We start from the raw sequence: 5,445 nt of genomic DNA, 5'->3' as shown, positions 1-5,445 counted from the left end.
ATCATATTTTAATGCTTCTGAAGACATTTAAGTGTTTGATGCTGTGCACTCAAAAAAATAATTCATTGGATGAACGTAATTTTATCTTGCCACTTATATTCCATCTAAACAAATCATGTTATATTAATCCATCTTGATTGTGTTGTGTCAACACAATATATGTGTGTAGGTTTAACATAATATTAACATTAACATTCAATTAATTTGACTTTTGTTCAATCAACATGTTTGCACCACGTTAGTCTAATTAAATTTATTTAAATCCATCTTATATTGTTTAAACACTTTGGCACATCAAAAATCTGTCTTGTTACATGAACTAGTAAAATAGTTGTTTGTTACACCAATGATAATCTTGTTGAATGAATGAAATGTAACTTATGTCTGTAGTACATGTTGTATTCATATTAAGTAATGTTCAACAAAAGAAATCAATGGATTTACAGCAACTTTCAATCCACCCATCTTCTTAGCTTTATCTGGGCTGCGGAAGTGATAGGGCAAGAGGGACAGGGTACACTGAAATAATGGGAATTGGCAGGCTTTTGAATTTGCACAAATGAATTTAGTTAATGCTACACAAGCCTCTCATGTTTCTCTTATTTACATGATTAAATAAAGTACCATTTACTTGATTATAAACAATACTGAGACTACTCATTTTTCTTGCATTGATTTAAAGTGACTAAATTAGAATACTAAAACCATTGTAATCATGTTTGACCACAACCGGAAATGATGCAATATATTCAAAGACAACAACTAAATTTGATTGGATAATAGGACCTACCTTATCCAATAAGACAACAGCATAATTTAAGGAGAGCGCAATTGACCGCCAGATTCTGGAAGACTGTTCAGCCACATGCAACCTTTGGCACTGAGTCAGGCATAGTGAGAAGGTAAGTAATTTAAATACATTTGTTTTAGTTGGGTACGTTTTCACAGAATTGTTGTAGTGCATGCTATATGAAACGTAATCTGTAATGCATCTACATGTTGTTTTTACAGTGCTAGCTAAAGTTGGTATTAGCTTTGTGGCCAAAGCTGAAAAATATTAACAAATTGCACATAGTCGGGAGAAAGCAGCTGTTGTCGGTCAGATATGGAATTTATGCATGTGACAGAGAGCACTGACGTTTTTGATGGCTTAGCAAGTTAAAACGTCACTGAGAGAGCAATAGTGTTTGTGTTACTCGTGCTAGCTATGGCTACATTGGCTAATTAGTCTGGCTGTAACCGTCAGAGTTTCAGAAGCTGGGAGGGCCACAGTGCCATACCTTAATTCTTGCTGATGACATGCACTCAAGTTATAATAAGCATCCTGCCACCTTAGACGTGGGTTTGAGAACCTGTGCCCATAAATGCCAAATCATTTTTCCATTTAGTCATTGTTTTAGGTGAAGTGTCACTTACTTGACTATTCTATCGATCATGCCCAAATAATACAGCAGATATCTACAAGGAGATAAGTTTGTTCAACAGACTATGTCTTATTAAGTGATGTATTGTGAACTTTCCAACATCGGCCCAAAACAAATTAGGACCCTCCCCCCCCCCCCCCCCCTCTTTTTTTTTCTACTTTGTGTAGAACATATGTGAGCTGCTTCTCAAAACATTATGTATAAATGAGGGAAAGATTGGTACTTTAAAAAACCATTGATGCTCTTCTGGACTGGAATACCTTTTTTCAATTAAAATTAATGTTTTTTGTGATGGTGGAATTTTTACCTTTATGATTACAGAAGTCAAAACATCAGATGATGATAGCTTACCATCTAAACTCCCCATCTCTTGGCAAGTCTGAATTAGAGAGCTCAGCTGTATCGGCCTTTCTAGTGGATTTGCTTAAAGAGGAGATAGCTTAAGTCATTAGGTACATATTCCCTGACATTCTAGAGGTCAACTTTGCACAGTGTGTGACATTAAAGGGCATAACGTATAGAAATGGAATGGTACTGGCCCAAAGGGCAGCAGGTGGATTGCCAGAATACTGAAAAACCATATCTGCATTGTACCACAGCATATTCTACATTGTCAGAGAGCTTGGTGGCTGGTACAGAGAGCACGACAGAGCTTTTGAGCTCCCCCCAGTATCCACAAGAATATTCACTCTCGCTTCACTCTGTGAACTCCTTGATACTTATCCATTGGTTGACTATGAGATTGGATCAGTCCACATTGTGACTTTAAAATGGCATATAGAAATAAAAGGTGTTCATATAAGTGTAATAGGTTCAGTCGCATGTATTTCATTAGATAAATTCTTCTTTTTTATGTCTGATCTTTATAACTTTGAGTATTGGGTATGGATAGCTTTATGAAAACTAAACTGAAATGATTCTTTCTGAATGTCTGATATTAATTCTTTTTTTCCTACAGAGTCCTATGGGGAGTCCTATGGTCCTAAAGACTGTTTTGGCTGACGGAACCTGTCGAAGGCTCACTCTCTAATGGAGCGCCTGAATCAACTGAGGATCTCATCGTTGAAGTCAAGAGACAGTGTTGTCTTCAGGGCAGTTTCAGACTTCAGTTTATGGATTCCTTGTTTGGGAATGAGTTTCTTAACCTTACCTCAGTTTCAGAAGTAGCAGACAAGGGGACTCTTAAAGCTATTGACATGTCAAAGCCCACCACATGGACATAAAAAAAAGAGTAACAGAGTTGGTGAAACTAAAGATGGAAAAGACTTTTTCATACAGAAGACATGAAGTTGTTCGTGATGCACCAATGGTGGAGGCTTTCATGGCAAGATGGCCTGCTCTATTTGATTTCCATGAGGTAAGGTTCGCCTCATACACGGTGTTCTTGTGGTATTAGCCTAAAATGGTTAAGGCACAGTTGTTATTTGACAGCCCATTTCTTCAGCATGAGTGATTGCGGCCTTCTTCCAGGTATTAAACCTTTGAAGCTCATTTCTCTGTGCTCATGTTTTCAGATCAACGCTGAGTTTAAGAGAATTGCCACCATCCCCCCTCAAACAAAGTTCCTGGCTCAGCTGGATCTCCACTTGGACAACCTGGTTGGTCAACAGAAGAGGAGCGGTTAGTTGCCTGGATCCAGCCACTCTTACTAGATTGTATGATGTCATCTCAACAAGAACAAATTAAGTTGCTGAATTTCTTGCAGATGCTACATGATTTAATTACGTTCACCATAGAAACATGGAATTATTTAGTTCAAATTACAAGTTTGGATCTTATGCATGTAACAACCACCCAATTTGATTTTGGGGGTCGAAAATCAAATTGGTTTATTTGTTTTAGTATCCGTTCAGTCATCTTTTTGTATTCATATCCTTTTGATAGATAAGAAAAAGAGAAATCTGGCTTCATGTTGTGATTTTGGAAAACCACATGCTTTTGTGTTTATTGTCAGAAAATATTAAAACACAGTTAATATTTCTAAAAATGCTCCTGTGCTGCTGAAGTGCTCTATAAGAGCACTAACCCTGGATATTGATATGTCAAAGACACAAAGGTAACCGAAATAAACCTGTTAAAGTAAAGCAAACATAGTAGCAGATGGATAAATGTTAAGAAATGCGGATGACTCAGAGGGACACCAAAATCTAATGGAAGACTATTTAACTCCCAGTTAGCTCATCTGAAGCTTTGTTCATTTACATACAGATGTGTGGAGTCTAGATGAAGTATAGATTCTCTGATGGTTGTGAGCAGTTTCTCGAAGTTTCTGTCAGTCGTGAAATTAGTTGTAAAGACTGCCAACAATTGTAAACTATTTGCTAAACAATAGTAAACATTCTCCTTTTCTGGTGTAAGCTGCCCAAGTTTTACTGAGTGGTTTGTTAGCGAGTGTTTACAGACAAGCTGGCATCTTCCATGCAAACTACATGCTAGTGACCAAAGTAATCTGAAGGACCTCTTTGTCACCAATATCACCAGCAACCTGTCACCAACCAGCCGGGGAATGCAGACTTGGTAGTTCCCAGATGGTTGCTGACCTTCTTGTGCGACCGAAACCTTACTCAAACTGTCTGACTCTTCTTTTGCTAGAAGTCTGTTTATATATTTGCCACAGATGATTTTACTTTGGCTACACATTCATTAGAACTCATTTTATCAAACAGGTTTGGAATTCATGTTTTATATATTGTTTTTATTGCTTGCATAGACTTTATAACGCGTAAAGTCAAAGCTCAGGAAAATGGTTGGAGCCTCTGAACTGGTAGAGAGCTGACAGACAGAGATGAACAAAAGGAACCCGCTTTCTGTTCTTGTGTGTGTGCAAAGTCAGAACAATTAGCACTATGGATCTGTATGTGTATGCTTCACAGAAGTTCAGCTGAACGGAGCCTCAGTATTTTTTGTCTTAGTGGACAGGTCTACAATGCACCACACTGATATTTGCAGCAGCACAGAGAGAATCGAATAATTCAATGGAAAGACATCAGGGACACATTCACAGACAAGTTTTATAAAACCCAGGAAACATAAAATACAACAGAAAGCAGTTATAAATAACAACAAAGTCAATTAATAATAAATCCCTTAAAAATTAATTAGTCTCACAGCAGAAAGCCTGGTAATAATTTCACCAAAGCGCACTGTGATGCTTTGGAAGATTATAAATCCATTAGCAGCGTTGGAAATGATCTTCAAACAGCAGTGAAACACACTGAAGTCAAGATGTTATCATTCATTTTACAATTCCATCTTAATCCACTTAACATCTTTAAATTATCTGTATATTATTACAGCCTCCTTAATGAATGGAGTTGTCAACACTGACAGAGAGATTAAAATCTGCCCGGAGACAGCAGCAGGATGCAGCAAAGAAAAATCATCACACAACGAGACAGAGGCTGCAAAGCTGAACATAACACATGAGACGAGGTACCTTCAAAGTAAGAGAGCAAAACAGAACATGGCGCACACAGACCGGAGACTACCAAAGTAAAACAGGAAGTAACAGGAACACACACACAGACACGACTGGGGAAAACAGGCAACTAGACAAACATGACGGCAATGCAGGAAATGCTGGGGGAGGAAACACATAGGGGCAAGACCCAGATAAATAAGACACAGATAAGACCAAACATGACCAAATACTAAAACAACCATAACTAGAAGTACTAATTAAAACTTCTCAGCAAACGAAACTAGGGAAACGTAGAGATCATAAAGAAATAAACCAGAATCCAAGAACCCTTACAGTAATACTTTTTTTACTCAAACAAAACGATTAAAAGGCGAAGGTGTGGTTAGAGTTAGACTAGATGACAGCTCGAGTTTCCTGGCTCTGCACTGTAAAATCTAATTAGTTCACAGAACCCAAAAAAACTATGCAAACTTGTTGCCTCAAAAAAGTTCTACTTAAGATAATTAAGCTAGGGCAATTTACTCATTTTGAGTACACTGTACAACCTCGTTAGTTCCCAAAACTCAAAAAAATTGAGTAAAGTTTACTTAAGATGACTGT

The 5,445-nt window shown here is 37.5% G+C and overlaps 1 long non-coding RNA gene across 1 annotated transcript; it reads left to right on the top strand.

Moving 5' to 3' along the window:
• Positions 1–847: 847 nt before the first annotated feature.
• LOC143413680 (uncharacterized) lies at positions 848–3,347 on the top strand. Its single transcript, XR_013094287.1, has 3 exons — positions 848–902; positions 2,383–2,781; positions 2,939–3,347. It is a non-coding gene; the product is annotated as an uncharacterized LOC143413680 (long non-coding RNA).
• Positions 3,348–5,445: the final 2,098 nt, after the last annotated feature.

This window comes from Maylandia zebra, linkage group LG2 (genome assembly GCF_041146795.1).
Source record: "Maylandia zebra isolate NMK-2024a linkage group LG2, Mzebra_GT3a, whole genome shotgun sequence".
NCBI lineage: Eukaryota > Metazoa > Chordata > Actinopteri > Cichliformes > Cichlidae > Maylandia > Maylandia zebra.
Note: the sequence above shows the minus strand (reverse complement) of the source record. Positions and strands in the feature narration are given on the sequence as shown.